Source organism: Hemiscyllium ocellatum, chromosome 14 (assembly GCF_020745735.1).
Source record: "Hemiscyllium ocellatum isolate sHemOce1 chromosome 14, sHemOce1.pat.X.cur, whole genome shotgun sequence".
Lineage (NCBI taxonomy): Eukaryota > Metazoa > Chordata > Chondrichthyes > Orectolobiformes > Hemiscylliidae > Hemiscyllium > Hemiscyllium ocellatum.
Window position 1 is genome coordinate 69,941,220 of NC_083414.1, and position 21,304 is coordinate 69,962,523.

The 21,304-nt window shown below is 47.4% G+C and overlaps 1 long non-coding RNA gene across 1 annotated transcript in view; it reads left to right on the forward strand.

Annotated features, from left to right (window-relative positions):
- LOC132822180 (uncharacterized) overlaps positions 1-11,575 on the forward strand; it is a 40,079-nt gene extending 28,504 nt beyond the window's left edge. Inside the window, exons 2-3 of the long non-coding RNA XR_009645411.1 lie at positions 4,327-4,542; positions 11,333-11,575. This is a non-coding gene — a long non-coding RNA (uncharacterized LOC132822180). The remainder of the gene's footprint in view (positions 1-4,326; positions 4,543-11,332) is intronic.
- Positions 11,576-21,304: the final 9,729 nt, after the last annotated feature.

Sequence of the window (21,304 nt, forward strand, 5' to 3'; positions counted from 1 at the left end):
CCCCTCTCTCGCCCACTCCTCTCTCGTCTTCCATCTCTCTCAGCGTTCCCCTCTCTCGCTCTCCTTCTCTCTCGCCCACCTCCTCTCTCGCCCTCCCCTCTGTCCACCTCTCTCACCCTTCCCTCCGTCCCCTCCACTCTCTCGCCCCTCCCTCCCCTCCTTCTCCCCGTCCCTCACCCTCCCCTCTCTCGCCCTCCCGCTCGCTCTCTCGCCCTCCGCTCCATCGCTCGCCCTCCCGTCTCCTCTCTCGTCCTCCCCTCCCCCATCTCGCCCTCCTCTCTATCGCCATCGACCCGCCCCTCCTCTCTCGCTCTCCCCTCCTTACCTTCTCTCGCACTTCCCTCCCTCCCTCCCCTCTCTCTCCCTCCTCCTCTCTCGCCCTGCTCTCTCTCGTCCTTCCATCCCTCCCCTCCCCACTCTCGCCCTTTCTCGCTCTCCACCTCCCTCCCCTCCATTCGCTCGCCCTTCCCTCACTTCCCTCACCTCTCTTGACATCTCCCTCCCTCTCCTTCTCTCTCGCCCCTCTCCCCTCCCTCTCGCCCTCCCCCTCTCTCGCCCTCCCACTCTCTCGCTCTACCCTCTCTCGCCCTCCTCCTCTCTCCCCACTCCCTCTGTCACCCTCCCCTCTCTCGCCTCCTTCTCTCTCGCCCTCTCTACTCTTCTCTCGCCCTTCCCTATCTCCCCTCCCCTCCCCTCTCTCGCCCTTACCTCCCTCCCCTCCCCTCTCTCGCCGTCCTCCTCTCTCGCTCTTCCCTCCCTCCCCTCCCTCTCCTCCCCTCTCTCGTCCTCTCTCGCCCTCTCTCGCCCTCCCCTCCCTCTCTTGCCCTCGGCCCTCCCTCCCCTCCCCTCTCTCGCCCTCTCTCTCCCTCCCCCCTCTCCCCTCCCCTGTCTCGCCCTCTCCCGCCCTCCCCCTCCCTCTTTCACCCTCCCCTCTCTTGCCAGCCCTCTCTCGCCTACCACCTCTCTCAGCGCTCCCCTCTCTCGTTCTCCTTCTCTCTCGCCCACCTCCTCTCTCGCCCTCCTCTATCGCCCTCCTCTCTGTCCCCCTCTCTCGCCCCTCCCTCCCCTCCCTCTCATCCGTCTCTCACCCTCCCCTCTCTCGCCCTCCGCTATCTCACCCCCTCCTCCCTCTCTTCCTCCCCTCCCTACTTCCATCTCTCGCCCTCCTCTCTCTAGCCCTCCCCTCTCTCGCCCACTCCTCCCTCTCTTCCTCCCCTCCCTGTCTCCCTTCTGTCGCCCTCCCCTCCCTTCTTCTCTTCTCTCACCCTCTCCCTCTCGCCATCCCCTCTCTCTCCCTCCCCTCACTCTCTTCCTCCCCTCCCCCCTCACCTCTCTCGCCCTCTCCCTCCCTCCCCTCCCTCTCCCCCACTCTCACCCACCCCTCTCTTGCCCTCCCCTCTCTCGCCCCCTCCTCCCCCTCTTCCCCCTCCCTACCTCCCTTCTGTCGCCCTCCCCTCTCTTGCCCTCCCCTCTCTCGACCCCTCCTCCCTCTCTTCCTCCCCTTACCTATCTCCCTTCTCTCGCCCTCCCCTGCCTCGTTCTCTTCTCTCACCCTCACCCTCTCTCTCGCCCTCCCCGCTTTCCCTCCCTTCCCTCTCTCGCCCTCCCCCTCTCGCCCGCCACTCCCTCCTTCTCCCCTCTCGCCCTCCCTTCCCTCCCCTCCCCTCTCTCGCCCCCTCCTCCCTCTCTTCCTCCCCTTCCTACCTCCCATCTTTTGCCCTCCCCTCTCTCGCCCTCCCCCTCCTTCTCCTCTTCGCCCACTTCCTCCCTCTCGCCCTCCCCTCCCTCACTCTCCCCTGTCTCGTCCTACCCTCCCTCACACTCACCCTCTCGCCCTCCCTCCCTCGCTCCCCCTCTCTCACCCTCTCTCGCACTCTCTCTCCGTCTCGCCCTCCCCACCTTCCCTCCCATCCCTTGCCATCCTTTCTCGCCCTCCCTCTCTCGCCCCCTCCTCCCTCTCTTCCTCCCCTTCCCTATCTCCCTCCCTCTCGCCCTCCTTTCCGTCCCTTTCCACTCTCGCCCTCTCTCTCCCTCTCACACTCCCCGCTTTCCCTCCCCTCTCTCCCTCCCCTCTCTCGCCTTCCCCTCTCTTGCCCTCCCTCACTCTCTTCCTCCCCTCCCCCTCACCTCTCTCGCCCTCTCCCTCCCTCCCCTCCCTCTCCCCCTCTCTCACCCTCCCCTCTCACGCCCTCCGCTCTCTCGCCCCCTCCTCCCTCTCTTCCTCCCCTTCCCTATCTCCCTTCTCTCGCCCTCCCCTCCCTCGCCCTCCCCTCTCTCGCCCTCCCCTCTCTTGCCCCCTCCTCCCTCTCTTCCTCCCCTTCCCTATCTCCCTTCTCTCGCCCTCCCCTCCCTCGTTCTCTTCTCTCCCCCTCACCCTCCCTGCTTTCCCTCCCCTCTCTCCCTTCCTTCTCTTGCCTTCCCCTCTATCACCCTCCCCTTCCCTCAATTCCCTTCCCTCCCTTCTCTCTCTCGCCCTCCCCCTCTCGCCCTCCCCTCCCTCACACTCCCCCTCTCGCCCTCCCCTCCCTCATTCCCCCTCTGTCACCCTCCCTTCCCTCTCTCGCCCTCTTCCTCCGTCTCGCCCTCCCCGCCTTCCCTCCCCTCCCTTGCCATCCTTTCTCGCCCTCCCCCTCTCGCCCTCTCCTGCCTCACTCCCTTCTCTCGCCTTTCCCCTCTCGCCCTTCCCCTTTGCCCTCCACTATCTCGCCCTCACCCTCACCCTCTCTTGCCCTACCCCTCCCTCTCTCTGTCCCACCCTCCCTCCCCTCTCTAGCCCTTCCCTCTCTCACCCTATCTCTCACTTTCCCCCCTCTTCTCCCTGCTCCTTCACTCTCTCTCCACCTCCTCTCACTCTCAACCGCCCTCAATCGGTGTCTCTCTCTCTCTGCTCATGTCCCTCCGTTTCTCTCTGACTGAATCTCTCTCCCTCCTGTCCCTCCCTCCCTCTTTCTCAGACATACTCGTTCTCCCTGCTCCTTCCCTCTCCCCCTGACCCAGAGACTGGAGCTGGGGTGTGGTTGGTCGTCAGACTGCGTGTGGGTGGGGGGCGTGGTGGGGGTGAGATGGGGTAGAGATGGAACTGCTGGAGGGAGGCAGAGACGGGTAGGACAGAGATTGTGAGCATGAGGGGAAAGTGAAGAGTGGAGGCAGGTGGAGAAACCGGGGTTGGGACGGTTGGTGTGAGAGGGAGAACGAGGGAGACTGAAAGGGGGAGGTTGTGAGAAAGAGTGAGTGTGCAGGGAGAGAGAGGGAGAAATGTGGAGTAAGAGTGGGGGAGATGAAATGGGGAGGCCAGGTTGGAAATGGGGTGGGGAGGGGGACAGAGGGAGTTAAACCCAGCTCCAGCGCTTAGGGCGCGGTGCCCTCCCCTTCCCTGAGGACCAGGACTCGGGGCTGAGTCTGTCTCTCTCCAGCTCAGCTTCTCCAACACAAAGACACACAACAACATCGGTCACTCTGCTGCTCGGCACGCTTTAATCAACATTTTTATTGGTTACAAATGGAAGTGATGGATACAGTCAGTGGGTTGTGCCTTTTCTCACTGGTTCCTGTGTTTTGAGAAACATTGAAGTGTGTCCCTGTAACCCCCCGGGGGATAAGGATGGACAAACTTGCGCTACCCTCAGTCTGTTGCCATAGCGACAGGCTGCTCCATCACTGAAACACTGAACTGAAATGAGAAAATCCCGAATGGATTGATTAATGAGGGAATTTGATGAATGGATGGATTTGGGTGAAGGGATATTTCAGCACATTCTTCAGCTGCTGCCTGAACTTAGTCTGGGTCACGGCATAAATCGCGGTGTTTGTGCAGCAACTGAGGAGCTGCAGCATGAAGCCCAATTCTTGCACAAAAGCATCGAGATACACAGACTTATACCCAATATCATCCATCCGGTACCATATAGAATACAGCATGAAGGTTGACCATAACAGGATGAAATTGGCCGAGATCACAAACAGTAAAATGATGGATTTTTTTCGGTTTCTCATTTCTATGTCAGACTGAGCGTCCCCATTGGTGTGAGCGCGGAGTCTCCTGCGGGCTCTGCTGGTCACTAAAATGTATCTGACGGTGAGAACATTGAGCAGCAGAATCAGGAGAAATGGGACCCCCGGGGTTAGAATGTAGTGGAGGGACTCGATTGTGACCCAGACACTGGACAATTGAACAGCGCCTGTTACATCACAAAACCAGGGGTGGTTCACCAGGTAATACCGAGCCGTGAGCATAAAATACCAGAAAATGTTCTTTAAACAGCTCAGCACAGTCACTGTTCCCAGAACCACAGTCGCCATTTTCTCACTGCAATATTTACTTTTCAGCTTCTGGCAACAAATGGCCACAAACCGATCAAAGGTGAAAGTGACGGTGAACCAGACAGAGCAGTCAGTGGCTGCATAAAGCAGGACAGCGTGGATATTACACACGGGGACGGAGTACACCAGGAAAGAAAAGTGTTCCCGATAAACAATGGGAATGTGTCTCAGGATCAGGTCGAGGATAATGACCAGGAGATCCGCCGCTGCCATGGCCCCCAGGTAACGTCTGACACATGGAGACAATCCACAATCTTTATAAAGCAGGACGTAGATGGTCACTACGTTAACTGTGAGGAAGGAAAACAAACCCATTATCCATCAGCCTGGAGGTAAAGGAACCCGTTTGATCGGGGACCCAGTGAGATTTTCAAATGTGTCCCTGTATTCAGGGATTTATTAAAATAATTGGAGCTGGAATAACAAATGGGAAGGTCAGAATTACTGACAAAAATGTGGCATAAACCACAAGAAACCCTCCCTCCCCAAACACACACAGACACATCCATAAGGACAGATAGTTTCTAGAACATTCCCTCGCACTCGATCACTCGAGAGCAGACACAGGTCACTCCTTCCCAGTTCCTAATAGGGAGGGTGGAAACGTTGCTGTCCTGAAGGATTCTCTCCCAGTTTCCTGAAGACAAACGGAGTTTCGGAATTTCTGTATTTTGGTTTAAATTGTGGTCGATCCTGTGTCGTGAAGAAATGTAAACGCAGGGAAAACATATTCCCCCCTTCAACTGCCTGAGGGGCCTTCGGAACAGTGTCTCCTTCTCCCTGGAATGGGATCTCTTCCCTCGGGATCTTATCGTTTGTTCAATTCACTGACGTCCGGCCGTTCACAAACAAACAACGTCAGGGACAGAACGTTCCGGGGAATGTCAGTTATAGAATGTCAGGGACAGAACATTCTGTGGAGCTCCGTGAACTGTCCATCACCTTTCCCTCCTACCCACCCCACCAACATGATGTACTGTGCACAAGCTACATGTCTGTCCAGCACCGGGAGCTGTGCAGACCACAGCAGGGCGCTAATGTGTGAACCTGAAACAAATATCCATCCAGCACATCCCACATCATTGCATTATCTATAAACGTCAACCAGACAGTCTGACCAGCACAGCGACCTGTGCAGTAATCACCCGTGAATTAATCTGTAACCCAGGAGCAGTTACCCTCCCAGCATGTAGGACTGTGTACACCACCCCAGTGCATTGATCTATAACCCAGGAGCAGTTCCCCTCCCAGCATGTAGGTCTGTGTACACCACCCCAGTGCATTGCTCAGTAACACTGTGTTAGATCCCTGCCCAGTGTGGGGAAACTTGCAGCCCATGCTGGAAGTGACAGGATATACAGCTCCCACCAATTTCCAGCTGCATTTCTCCATTGTGCCGTGACAAGGGGGCGCTGTGCGTGAGAACATCACTGACAGAGAGAGATGGCGGAGGAATCAGTTTAAATATCACCACATGGGAGGGGTTTGGCGTATAGACAGAGAGGTGGAGATTGAGAGACAGTGTCATGGAAGGATGTGTTCCCAGGTTTCGGAATGCTGAAACGTAGACACTTAGATATCATCCTGTAACTTGAACCAGTATTCCCAGGAAAGATGGGACAAAGGGAGATTGGTGTGAGGTGAAATGATGGAGAGTTTTAGATGAGCATTTGTTCTCCAGCTTTGTGAATGGGAGTAGTTTCAACAGAATCTATGACTCACTGGGCTGATTCTAACAATAATTTGCCTCAGTGTCATTTTCGTTGAATGTGACAGAGAGATTATCTGTACCAGGCCAAGCTAGATTCCTGGTGCTATCTTATCAAACACAAGTCGCTGACTACCCACACACCCCACCCCCACCCTATGGTGTCCTTCTTATTCAATGCCAGCCCGATTCTCCCACTCATCATGGCTGGAGGGACTCACAGTCGCCCGGGTGCCCCTGGATATTCCATGACGCCTGGCACTGGTGCCATCTTTGAAAGGCCATTGGGCACACAGTTGAGATTTTTCAGCTTGGACCTGCCCTGTGAAGTTTACCCTGAGCATGGCAGATAAGGGCAATTGCACTACGGTTTGTCGACAGGGGCACGGAGGTTCTGGTGGATGGGGTAGTACAGAGGGTGACCATTCTCTTCCCAGAGGGAGCCGCACCACCAGACCCACCGAGCATGTTCTGAGCTCACCACCCAGCTCAGTGCAGTATCTGCAGTCTGAAGAATTGTCCAGCAATACAGGACAAGCATCAATAACCTTCCCCACTCTGTCAGGATAAGGGTCACTGTATTCTCTCTGCTCCCTCATACTCACGGTATATCTGTTATAGCACTGACCACAGAACAAAGCTCCTGCTCATATACACGCAGCGCGCTCTGTTCCCGCAGCCTCTTTATAATGGCACAACCTGTTTTAAACTGTCTTTCTTTATCTTTCATACCAAAGTTATCACCTCACACTGCTCTGCATTGATCCCTGTCTACCATACATCTGAACATGACACCAGCGTGTCACTGTCCTGTTAGAGTTCCACACTGTCCTCTATAGACTTTACAATTCTTGCGGTTCGGTGCCATCTATAAACATTAAGATTGTCATAGTGTCACAGTCCCCATGAAACAACTGAAATCCTACCCCACATACGAGTGTGAGCAAGTGAAATACTGATATATTCCCACGGACAGAGTCGAATAATGACATACTGTCAATGGAGCAACAAAAATCCTGACACATACTAGACAGAGTAGATGAAATATTGACAAACCACAGAGCAAGAGAAATCAGGATAGGTTCCACTTGTCGATATTCACCAGGGTATAATGGGATGAAGTTGAAAGTGTGTACTGTACCTTTAAGAGAGAGTGAATGCTGTTCTGAACTGAGAGCATCGAAGTACCTGTGATATGAGAGGATGGCAGACCCAGAAACAGTATATTGCCGTAGAGCTGGAGTCGTGTTATAAGCAGTTAAGAGATTGAGGGTCTCTTTCAGTTCACTTTCAGTGTTAAAAAATACATTTTTTTTATTTAAACAGTGGAATTTGGGAGTTCTCTGTCACACATATTTTAACAGTTTACGAGGCGAATTGAGCATTTATTTATGCTTAGTTTAAATTACCAGATGAGATCTATGCCGTGTCCTAACAATTACTGTGTGTGTCTCTGTGTGTCTCTGTGTGTCTCTGTGTGGGGGAGGTCTGGCAGTCTCGGTGGTTCTGAAAGTGATGCAATGCCACCCTCTGCTGGCCTCTCCACGCCACTGCACCGGCATTGGCAGAGGGAGAAAACCAACAAGGATACATTCAGAGGGGAAGGGAGAGGGCAGCTGCTCACACCACTATTCAAACTGATGTCTCATCCATGGACTGATCTAAATGTCCTTTAAACGTTGTAACTGTCCCTGTTTTCACCACTTCCTCTGGAAGTTCATTCCACACCCAAGCCAGATTCTGTCTAAAATAATTACCTTTCCTGACTTTTGTAAATCTTTTTCCTCGCACCTTAAAATATCCCTCAGTTTTGAATCCCCAGCTCTAGGGAAAAGGCATCAGCCCTTCAGCTTATCTGTACCCCTCATCATTTTATAAACCTTTGCAAAGTTACCCCTCCATCTCATACTCTCTAGTGAAAAATGTCCCAGCCTATCCATCCTCTCCTTATAGCTCAATCCCTCCATTTCCAACAACATCCAGGTTAAACTCTTCTGAACCCTCTCCAGCTTAATAATATCAAGGTCAATGATATCAAAGTGAATAGTCAATGCAGTTAAGAAGGGTAGTGGAGACCAAACTAGGGGACATAGTTGTAAGGTAAGAGGGGAAACATTTAAAAGTGACCTAAGGGCAGCTTTTTCACCCAGAGGGTGGTGTGCCTATGAAATGAGCGGGCAGGATGCCCAGACTGGACACAGTATTCCAGAAGAGGTCTCACCAATGTCCTGTACAACCACAACATGACGTCCCAATTCCGATACTGAAAGGTCTGACCATTGAAGACAAGTGTGCAAAACACCTTCTTAATCACATTATCTATATGAGATGCAACTTTTAAAGAATAATACCTGATGGCCGAGGTCTCTGTTCTACAACACTGCCAAAGGCCCTACATTTAATTGTATAAGTCCTACTATTGTTTGACTTACCAAATCCAATGCATCGCATTAATCCAAACTAAACTCCATCTGCCACGCCTCGGCCAGTGAGTGATATTACCACCTCCTCACCTTCCCCGTTTAATTTTAAAATGCCCATCCCTCTCCAGGAGGCCTGCACACTCCGGCCTTGATTTTCACAAAGACCCTGAGCTTGGTTTGCCTTGTGTGGTTAGAGGGAGGAGGGACAGATTGCAGACACAGTCAGTGGGGAGGAGAGGCTGGACAGTAATCAGCGGGGTGGTATCAGTTCGTGGTTTTAGGCAGAGGGCAGACACACGTAAAAGTTGGGTTTTACTGATCGGTGTTTTGGGACCAGAAATCATGGTCTTTCTCCGTGCCTGGTGTTCAGTAATAAATATCTATTTGAGACCCTTCATTGGGCAGAGTGTATCTGCAGGATTTCTGCCCCTAATATTGCAGACTACAGATAATAGCGATTAAAGATGTTCATAATTAATTTCGATCTTGCACTTCTTTAACAAAACAAAATGTTTTGCGTAGTTCAGTAATGGTAACCTGATTATAATAAATCCACATCGAGCTGAACGCTGCCCCTTAAAATGTGACCCAAAATCTGGGGACAGTAGTGTAGTAGGTAGTGTCCCTGCCTCTGAGTCATGACTCTGGGTTTGATTCTAATTCTTGAAATTGTTTGGTAGTGTTCCTAGCTCTGGACCAGAAGGTGTGGATTCATGTCCTGCCTGTTGCAAAGGTATGTCACAGCATGTCATAACAGGCTGATGGACAAACACACAGGAGAATAATGTTACAGCTTCCGAGTGGTGCTCGTGTCCCTACCTCCGGGCACAAAGGTCTAGGTGGAAATCCCGCAGAAGTGTCTTCTAATATATCTGAACAAACTGATGAAACTGGTTTTAGACTTGTGACTTGATGGAGAAAGAACAGGTGTCGGTGTTGAATGTCAGCATTTAGGCCCGGGATTATTAAAAGTACAGCCATTCGTCACATTTTGCAGCAGTAATGGTTTATAAAATCAGAATGGTCATGGATAGGGTTTGTAGTCAAGGTTTTTCCCCAGGTTATGGGAATCCAAAACTAGAGGACATTGGTGGAAAGTGAGAGGGGAAAGGTTTTGAAGAGGCCTAAGGGGCACCTTTTCACACAGAGGGTGGTGTGCGTATGGAAGGAGCTGCCAGAGGAAGTGGTGGAGGCTAGTACAACTACATCATGTAAAAGGCATCTGGATGCTGACAGACCTACCGAGCTTTTCCAGTAATTTCTGTATTTGTTAAAACAAAACATTCATTTTAACACAGGTATCTGTGTTAGCTGTCTGGATACAGAATTGGCTGGCCAGCAGAAAACAGCGACTGGTAGTGAAAGGAAAATATTCTGCCTGGAAGTCTGTGATGAGTGGTGTTCCACAGGGCTCTGTCCTTGGGCCCCTACTGTTTGTAATTTTTATTAATGACTTGGATGAGGGGATTGAAGGATGGGTCAGCAAGTTTGCAGATGACACAAAGGTTGGAGGTGTCGTTGACAGTATAGAGGGTTGTTGTAGGCTGCAGCGGGACATCAACAGGATGCGGAGATGGGCTGAGAGGTGGCAGATGGAGTTCAACCTGGATAAATGCGATGTGATGCATTTTGGAAGGTCGAATTTGAAAGCTGAGTACAGGATTAAGGATAGGATTCTTGGCAGTGTGAAGGAACAGAGAGATCTTGGTGTGCAGGTACATAGATCCCTTAAAATGGCCACCCAAGTGGACAGCGTTGTAAAGAATGAATATGGTGCTTTGGCTTTCATTAACAGTGGGATTGAGTTTAAGTGCCGTGAGATCTTGTTGCAGCTCTATAAACTTTGGTTCGAACGCACTTGGAATACAGCGTCCAGTTCTGATCACCCTATTATAGGAAATATGTGGATGCTTTGGAGAGGGTTCAGAGGAGGTTTACCAGGATGATGCCTGGACTGGAGGGCTTATCTCATGAAGAGAGGTTGACTGAGCTCGGAATTTTTTCATTGGAGAAACGGAGGAGAAGAGGGGACCTAACTTAGGTATTCAAGATTATGAGAGGCATAGATAGAGTTGATAGCCAGAGTCTATTTCCCAGGGCAGAAATGGCTAACACGAGGGGTCATAGTTTGAAACTGTTTGGAGGAAAGTCTAGAGGGGATGTCAGAGGTGGGTTCTTTACACAGAGACTTGTGAGAGCATGGAGTGCGTTGCCAGCAGCAGTTGTGGAAGCAAGGTCATTGGGGACATTTAAGAGACTGCTGGATATGCGTATGGTCACAGAAATTTGAGGGTGCATACATGAGGATCAGTGGTCGGCTGAAGGGCCTGTTCTGTGCTGGACTGCTCTATGTTCTATGTTCATTGTATTCTGAATACATTAAACATTTTATTTTTGAATGAAGCAGGGACATATAAACATATCTTCAAATTGACAGAGACCATTTTCTGAAGAGGGTATGGCTCTGTGTATGACAGCAGCAATGATGCACCGACATGGAACAGGGAATGTGATGGAGACATAGTTTGGACAATGTACAAGGAGACCTCACATGGTTCAGTTTGGGAGAGAATGGCATTATTGTGTGATTCAACTCAGAGAGGGAGAAAATGTAAACTGCCTGAGAAGATACGGCCTATTGCACTCTCTCTCCTTCATTATTCCTGATTACAGCTAAAACAAAGCTCTACTGTCATTGTTACCATTCTTATTTTTATAGAATCCCTGCAGTGTGGAAACAAACCCTTCGGCCCAACAAGTCCATTCCAACCTTCCAAAGAGTAACCTTCCCATGCCCTTACAGTTACCACTGACTAGTGCACCTAAAGTAGAAACCGCTGAACACTATGGACTATTTGACCAATCCACTTGAATTATACAGCTTTGGACCGTCGGAGGAAACAGGAGCACCCATCAGAAATTCACACAGACAAGAGGAGAAGATCAAAACTCCACGCAGATAGTCGCCTGAGGCTGGAATTGAACTCATGTCCCTGATGCCGTGAGGCAGCAGTCCGAACTACTGAGCCACTGTGCTAACCTGGAGCCTCCTGCCAGCCTACTGCAAAGGGAATTCAACAAAATCCAACTCTCCCAGTATAAAATCCCATTGCTAGCAGCTTGTGTGAGTACAATATCTTCAGAAACAGAATAACATTTTGGATAATCTCACAATTTTTCCTTTTGTCATGAGTGACACTAATATTTGGACAAGGTTCTTTTAACGTGAAATTGCAGAAAGTGTGTGTGTGTGTGTGTGTGTCAGTGTTTTTAGAATGGGAAATATCGAATCTTTATTTGCAATATCCAGTTTACCATTCATCATTCCATCATAGTTGGAGTAACATTGCTCTGGATCATAAATGTGCTATTTGAGCAGATTAAAGAAACTAGCGTGACTTGTTCCTAAAACTGACCCTGACCCAGTCTGAAACCTTTATCATCGGCCACATCACCGACCTGGTTACATTTAACATTTGTTGTGAGCAGTGGAGGAGTGGGACTAGAAAAGGAAACAGTGATCACAAAAAGCCGGGGAACTATAAACCAGGGAGCCTGATGTCAGTGGTGGGTAAGTTGTTGGAGGGGATTCTGAGGGATAGCATTTACATCCATTTGGGAAGGCAAGGACTGATCAGGGTAGTCAACGTGGCTTTCTGTATGGGAAATCATGTCTCATTAATTTGGTTGAGTTTTATTAAAAGGTGACAAAGAAGGTTGATGAAGATGGTTTTGTAGACATTGTCAATACGGACCTCAGCAAAGTCTTTATAACATTCCGATTGGTAGGCAGATTAGTAAGGTTCGATCACATGGGATACAGAAGAAGCTAGTCACAATTGGCTTGAAGGAAGAGGGATATTTTTCAGACTGGAGGCTTGTGAGTAGCAGTGTGCTGTAAGAATCAGTACTGAGTTTACTGCATTTCATCGTTTATGTAAAGGATTTAGATGTGAATATTGTGGTCATTGTTAGTAAGTTTACAGACGACATCAGAAAGGTGGTGTAGTAGATTATCTCAGAGTACAACAAGACCACAAATAGATGGGACAAATGGGCAAGGAGTGACAGATGAAGTTTAATTTAGATAAATACAAGGTTACACATTTTTGGAAGGCAAATCAGCTCAGAAATTATACACTTACTGGTAAGGGCCTGGTGAGTGTTGTGAAACAAATGGACATAGGGCTGCAGGTACATTGTTCCACGAAAATGGAGTCGAATGCCGACAGTGCAGTACAGAACACATTTTACACATTTGCCTTAATCAGTCAGAGCATTGATTATAGGAGTTGTGGTGGCATGTTGTGTCTGTACAGGATGTTGGTGAGTCCACTTTAAGAATACTGCGTACAACTTGATTGTCTGCAGAAATGACTTACACGGATGTCCCAGGACTGGAGGTTTGAGCTTTAGGGAGAGGTTGATTAGTTTGAGGTGTTTCCCCCGGAGTGTCAGAGGCTGAAGGGTGATATTATAGAGGTTTATAAAATCATCAGGCGCATGGATATTCTGAACAGCCATGTTCTGCTCCCCAGGGTAGGGGAGATCAGAACAGCAGAGCATAGGTTGAACGGGAGAGAGCGAATGATTTAGACAGGACCTGAAGATAAATATTTCACAGAGAGACTGGTGTGTGGACATAAAGTGCTGTCAGAGGAAGTGGTGAAGGCGGTTACAATCGCACATTTAAAAAGTACCTGAAAGATGAGGGATATTGGCCAAATGCTGGCAAATGGCACTGGATAAGATTTGATATCCGATCGGAGTGAACAGATTGGACTAACGGGTCTGTTTCTATGCTACATGACTCTGATTCTATAAGAGGGATGACGAAAAATTCTGAAGGTACCTTTCAAATCCGAATCCACTTTACTGGAAGTTTATCATGTCTCTATGTTCACATTGATTGAAAGCTGCGTTAGTGAAATATTTGACAGAGAAGTGAGTCATGCAAAATGGGATGGAGACAGGAAAGTGGGGCTAAGACCACAACCAGATCGGCCACAATCTTAGTGCCTGGTGGAGAAGGTTCAAAGTATCTAATGACTCACTTCTGTCCCTCAATCCCACGTTCCTCTGTTCCATTCAGCCCATTAATCCTGTTAGGCAGGAGCATTTAGAGGCTACTTACTTCTATAACCTGGTGCACAGAAACAGAGGAGATCATTCGGCCCTTCAAGACTGTTCCACGCGCTTTGAAGTGATTTGAGAAATGTAATTGTAAAACCCAGGCTGGGTATGAAAGAGGCCCCTCATCTCTCCTTACAGAGCTTCCCCTCTCTGAAATTTGTGCTCCATTTGTTGGTCATGTTGTAGACCCAAATTCACTGAGAATATAGCCCCCATACCTCACCCAGAGATGGCTCACAAAATCCTCTGGTCTCCCTGACGGCAACATTCAATAACAGAACATTCATGAAAATAACACCCACTAACTTTCCAATAACAGAATTTGAGAACATCAGACACAGGGGCAGGTCGTTCACTCCCCAAACCTGCCTTGCCCTTCACTAAGATCATGACTGATCTGCTCTAGGTCTCAAATCCTATTTCATATCCAATTCTTCATCGTCCTCAACTCTCTGACAGGTCAATATCCATCTATCTCCTCTTCAAATGCTTTCAGTCATTTGGCTCCCCGAATGCCTTTGAGAAGATAAATCCTGACATTCAATGCCACCTGTTTGAAGAAAACCTTTGCTGTTCCTATATCATGGCTCATTGATATGAACAAATGAGTTTGACACAAGCGGTCAGGTAAAAATGACTGGTCCTGATATCAAGGCAGTGGTTGACTTCTGTTGACATCAAGGAGCTTAACAAAACTGGACTTAATGGGAATCAGAGTAAACTCTCCAGTGTTTGGAGTCAAACATGGCACAAAGGAAGATGTTCATCATCTCAGTCCTGGGTCACTTGTGTGCGAGATCCTCAGGGAAGCTTCCTCTTCACAAACAGCTTCAGCTGCTTCATCAATGTCTCTCCGCTCCCAACCATAAGATTAGAAGTGGGGATGGTCACTTAAGATTCCACAAAGTTCAGAACATTTTGTTCCCTGTCAGCTCCTGAACTGGTCTGTGTCCATGTGCAGCAAGACCCAGACACCACTCAGGTTTGTTCTGTTAACGTGTCTGTAACATTCATGTAACAGCACTGCCTGGCACTGCACATTGCCACAGTAAAACAAGAGTTCATTCAGCACCTCACGCCGGTTTCACAGGGATATGAGGAAGCCATTCAGCCCATTGACTATTGGAGAAGAACAGGGACAGCCCATTCAGTGCCTCCAGCCTATTACTCAGGAAGAGAGGGATTCTAATGTGATGGACCACACCAGAGCGCCTGGAAAATATTTGAAGGCGGTAGCCTAGACTCTAATGCTTTCATATTTTAAAGGAAATGTAAAGTTTCTGTTCCAGATGCAATGTGACTGGTGAAACTACTTGGTGTGAAGCAAAACACCATTTATTTAAACACGGAAGATAAAATGAAACCAAAGAAAGGGGAATTTAGAACAACTTATTTCTATTGGACAAATTAACAGAATAATAGGTCTAGGAACTATTACTAATGAATTGTTCCAATATAGGAAAATCACATAATAACAGCCCCTGGCAAAAAGGACTATTCAGACACAGATTTTCACAAAAATTTCTCCAATTCAGGAATTAAAAACAGCATCAAGAGAAAATTCAGAAAGAGTAGCAGCCAGGAGACATCCACCGAAGCTTCCAACTCTGTGGAGACCCCAATAGTTTCTGATGCTACTGAGAAACAAAAATTCCTAATCTGTCAGAGCTGGCCACACCCATTCAGGCTGCATTAAAATAAATCCAAGGCCTCCCTCGCTGTTTACTCAAGTGGTCTTAACTAACCAGCTTGGTAACGGTCGTTCAATCTCTCTCTTAAAAGAATCCAGAACAAAATAACCTCTTAAAGCTACAGCATCATCACACTTGTCAGTACATCGAGCTGTCATGCAGGAACCAGGGGTAACCCAATCAGGCCCTTGGCCCTGTCCAATTGGATGAGGAAGAAGCCAGTCAGTCCATTGAGTCACTGACACAGCAATAGGATGAAGCCATTCAGCCCCTTGAGTCAATTACAAAGGAACAAGAGGAAGCCATTCAGCCCCTTGAGCCACTTATACAGGAACAGGAGGAGGCCATTCCCTCTCAACACACATACACAGGGACAGATGAGATAATTGATGCTGATTCCTGATGAATGGCTTGCGCCTGAAACATCAATTCCCCTGCTTCTCGGATATTGCCTGACCTGCTGTGCTTTTCCAGCAATCGACTCTCTAGTCTGATCTCCAGTATCGGCAGTCCTCACTGTCTCCTAATTGATGCTCTAACATGATGACCAAATGGAGCAGAGGCTCCACAGACTGCTCCACATTGTTCCTCGCGGCTCCGTTGCTCATGATACACACGTGGGACTTTAACATGGATTTCTCGCGGTGAGGAGGGAAGCCATATGTCTTGTGTGAAGTCACAAGAAGGCACATTCTATCTTCGAGGTGACAGCCTGATGTTCTTTGTGTAGGGTGGGAGCTGGTGGGAATGGTTACCTGTTTCAGATGGAAGGTATTGTGGCTGCTGTTGGGGATTTTGAACAACATGGCGTTCAGTACGGGTTCACATGCCGACTGCACAGTAACGTGGGGAGAGTAAATTTAGGCATATAAACTATTAGGAAAGTCACGTTCGACTGATGAATGGACTCTCTAAGTTCAAATAATGCTGATCTTGTTCATGTTGATCTTGTCTAGTGCATGTCCTGTTCAGTGTAACCTGTAATGCCTTACTCTGTCCAAATCTATTTCCACCCTATGATCTGTCTGGCCATGTTTACTATGACCTGCCTTCACTGCTCATAAATAAAGTGTTTCCCTATCCTGGGTAAAGTATGGAATTTCTCACCCTATCAATGTCTCTTTTGCAAATAACTGATCGCTGCCACTCCTCGTGTTTCAGCGTCACAATTCCTTCATCTCTCACAGTTCTACGAATTAAACACTCAGCTTCGTCACTCTATCCTCATGTTACCATCATCTGTGTCTAGGGTAAGGAGATCATTCCTTACAAAGGTGATCAAATCTGTAGAGAGTGTCCCAGAATACTCTCTCAGCAAGGCTCTACGACAGCAGGAAGATGGCTTTACTTATGTACTCGAATTATCTTACAATGAAGGACAGCATACCATTGTCTGCATCCATTACTTGCACAGGGTTTGATTCGGAGCAGTCAGCATAGACTTGTGAGTGGGAGATCATGCTTGCCAAATTTGTTGGAGTTCTTTGATGAAGTGACCAAGAAGGCTGATGAGGGCCGAGCGGTAACCATAGTCTCTGGGCCGCCCGGACCAAACAACCCAACCACCCCGTGGCTCAACACTTTAACTCTCCCTCCAACTCCACCGAGGACATGCAGGTCCTTGGACTCCTCCACCGGCAGAACATAACAACACGACGGCTGGAGGAGGAGCGCCTCATCTTCCGCCTGGGAACCCTCCAACCACAAGGAATTAACTCAGATTTCTCCAGCTTCCTCATTTCCCCTCCCCCCACCTTGTCTCAGTCGGTTCTCTCAACTCAGCACCGCCCTCCTAACCTGCAATCTTCTTCCTGACCTCTCCGCCCCCACCCCACTCCGGCCTATCACCCTCACCTTGACCTCCTTCCACCTATCCCACCTCCATCGCCCCTCCCCCAAGTCCCTCCTCCCTACCTTTTATCTTAGCCTGCTTGGCTACTCTCTCTCATTCCTGATGAAGGGCTTATGCTCGAAAAGTCGAATTTCCTATTCCTGAGATGCTGCCTGACCTGCTGTGCTTTAACCAGCAACACATTTTCAGCTGTGATCTCCAGCATCTGCAGACCTCATTTTTTACTCTTTGGATTTCAGTCAGGCCTTTGATAAGTTTCCACATGGCAGGCTGCTCTGGAGAGTTACATCACGTGGAATGCTGGGGGAACTGGCCAATTGGATACACAGTTGGCTTGATGGTAGGAAGCAGAGGGTTTAGTGGAAGGATGCTTGTCAGACCGGAGGATGGGTCCATGGTTGTTTGTTATCTATGATTTGGTTGAGAATGTACAAGGTATGATTAGTTAGTTTGCAGATGACACTAAACTATTTGGGAGCATGATCAGTGAGGAAGTTTATCAGAAATTGCAGCAGGACCTTAATCAGGTGGGAAAGTGGGCCAAGAAATGGCAAATGGAATTTAATATAGAAGTGTGAGGTCTTGCAGTTTGGAAACTCAAATCAAGGTAGGAATTTCATGGTGAATGGGAGGGCCTTAAGGTTTGCAGTGGGCAGAGAGACCTTGGCGTTCAGGTGCATGGTTCTCTGAGAGTTGAGTCACAGGTAAACAGGGCAGTGAAGATGACTATTGGCACATTGGCCTTCATCAGGCATGACATTGAGTATAGAAGTTGGGAAGTTATGTTGCAGTTACACAGGACTTTGGTAAGGCCGCACTTGTAGTATTGCGTTCAGTTTTGTCACCTTGTTATGTGGTTGATGTTATTAAATTAGAAAGAGTGCAGAAGAAATTTACAAAGACGTTGCCAGGACCCAATGGTTTGAGTTATAGGGAGAGTTTGGACAAGCTAGGACATTTTCTTTAGCGTGTAGGAGATTGAGGGAGTCCTTATGGAGCTGTATAAGATCACGAGGAGTATGGATAGGGTTAAGGGTCTCAGTCTCTTTCCAAGGTTTAGATAATCGAGGATGAGAGAGGATCAGTTTAAGGTTAGAGGGGAAGGAAAAAGGGAACCTGAGTGGCCACTTCTTTACAAAGAGGCTGGTACATGGATGAGCTGCTAGTAGATGTAATTGAGGGGGGTACATTAACAACATTTCAAAAGCATTTCGATAAATATGTGGATAGGAAAGGACTAGAAGGATATGGGCCAACTGCAGGGAAATGGGGTTAGCGTGGATGGACATTTACAAGGTGAAGTCGAAGCCTTCTGTTAATTAAAATCAAACACCCAGAAAAGCTCGCCTCACCTCGTAATCTGTTAAAATATGAGTGACACAGATCTTCTACATTCCACTATTTACACAAAAAGTCACAAGTTAATTTATTAATTTTAATAGTGAACACTAAACAACAACTATTCACAAATACAAGCCCGTCTTTTCTTAGCTACTTACTATCTGACTCCAACTCTGTAAAAATATGCTGTTCCAACAACCCACATATTAAACATTACAATCTCAAGACCACACAGAATCCATCTTCCCCGCTGTGTTCACTCTTCCAGCTGGTGATCTCCCTGGGTCATGTTTTTTTACTGCAAATAGTTTTTACATGGATATGTATCTTTGATAGAAAGTGTTTGAGATGGCCAGTTAGCACTCCTGCTCTACAGCAGTTTCTCTGCTGTTGGGCTGCAGTGACTCTCCTTCTCGTTTCAAAATGCTGAGTTTATATACTTCCCATGATGCAATAATTCTCCTAATTTGATTGCTTTCCAGGTGTACAAACAATAATATTCAAATTCCGTTGGCTTCTGGTATCCTGAGCATTATTTAAACTATTTGGTTGTATTTGAATTGTTGTCAAAACAGCAACCAAAACCAAAGCATTTCCCAGCTAATGGTGACATATGGAACAGCCTGACGTTTAGCTGGCATCTGTGGCTGTACTTTCTATTCAGCAAAATCCATTCTGTCTTAAAGTGACTGGGCGTGCGTTAGGCTTCATAACACCTTCCCCTTCAGAAAACAAAAATGAACCAACAGAATGAAAAGATGGCTTCATTTCTTTTCCTCTAATTATTCTTTATTCCATTATTATGGATTACAAAAGTATTAATCTCAGCTATACCATCCATATTAATTCTGCACACATATATAACACTGCAATAAGTCAAATCTTATCGAAATGTTTTCCTTTAAATCTGCAAAAACACATCTGCAATCACATTTTAGGACGCACAGCATGTACATGTTGTAAGTTTAAAGTCGGTAAGATAAGACTCCAATTAAATACTCTCATATTCTGGCCTTTAAATATTCAAAAAAATGCGAGAGGTTTGTCGTTATCCACAATTATCTCTGACATTTGTTTTGGCATATAAATATTAAAATATTGTCACTCCAGTGCAAAACTTAATCATTCTTTTTCAATAATGGAGACTTTGTATTCCTTTCTGGTGGATATTGACAAGTATCGACAAGAAGCCAATTGTCCATTCAATTCCATCATCATCTTTCTGTATCAGTATATCTCTGTGCCCTATATCCCGAGCATCTAACACAATTTTCAAAGATTTTCAAAATATTTGGTGCAGCTAAAACTGGTGTGGTGATTAATTCTTTAATTCTCAAATGCCTCCTGGCATTGTTCTGTCCACCACAATTCTCTTTCCTTCTCTAATAAATCCATCAGTGGTGCCAATGCGCTGCTGAAGTTTGCAACAAACTTCCGATAGAATCCATTCAGTTCCAAACGTCGAAGCACCTCTTTCTTCGAGGATGGTCGGGGAAATTCCTCAAAGCCCTTCGTCTTTTTTTCCATGGGGGTCAACCTTCCATGTCCAATGTAATGCCCCAAGAACATCACCTCTGCCTTCGCAAATTTTGTTTTCTTTCAGTTTATTATCAAGTTTGCTTCTTGTAATCGTCCAACATGGTCTGCCAAATGTAACATATGAGCTTCCAATCACTTGCTGAAGATCACAACATCATACAGATAACCTGCACAATTTGTTCATCTGGTCACAACTCTGTTCCTCAGTCTTCAATGTGTCTGGAGCATTATTCATTCACACAACATTCTCTCACATATTTTTGTCATATCCGGTAGCTTTACCAGATAGTTTAACTGTTAGACTCAACATTTTTTTTTTAATTTGAAAGGGGCCATTAAACTTGACTTGAAGGGATTTCCTACCACTGGTGGCAATACTAATACCTCATCCCCTCGAGAAATCGTCAAAGTTTCAGAGTTTTTATCTGCCACCTGCTTCACTCTACACTGCGCCCTCTTCAGCTGCTGTTTAGATAACTCACCTACTCGGTCTAATCACTCCCTCACCTCGCATACATAATCCAAGTGTGAGATCTCCGTCTTTGGTCCTGCCAGTTTATATTTCATTCATTTCAAAGGACCTCTCACTTCATGTACGAATATTAACTCAAAGGAAGTAAAATGAGTAGATTTATTTGGGGCATCTCTAATGGAAAACAATATAATGAGACGCCTTTATTCCAATCATTCGGGTAATTCTGATAGTATGCTGTTAATATTGTCTTCAGCATCTGATGCCAAGTTTCCAAGGCTCCCTGGGATTCGGGATGGGATACACTTCATTGAAACTGCTGTATGCCGAAACTATCCATGACGTCCTTAAACAGCTGCACGGTAAAATGAGACCCTTGGTCTGACTGAATCACACTGCATAGCCCACAGCGAGTAACCCATGTGAAAGTTTCTTCGAATACAGGAATTGGCAACAAAGGTGCTGGTTTTAATACTGCATGTGACTTACCTACCATTTGGCATGTATGACAAAAAATAACCACGTCCTTGTGCATTCCAGCCACTAGAGATGCTTTACCCTGAGTCTTCCATGCATCAACTCCTTTGGCTTTTTCTTTCGGTTTTCCTTCCTGTTGGAACTTATGAGAGGTGGGTATTTTGGGGTATAATTGAAAACTTGTTACGGTTGAATTTGTTTCGAGACAATAAGCTAATCGGGTTCTTAGACCAAATGTTACATTATATCTATTTTTCAGAACTCTTGGTGCTGTCAGGTAGTTATTGTTGGTTTTTCATTCTCTCAAAGGTACAGTACTCCCACGTGTTCATCACAGAAGTCACACGG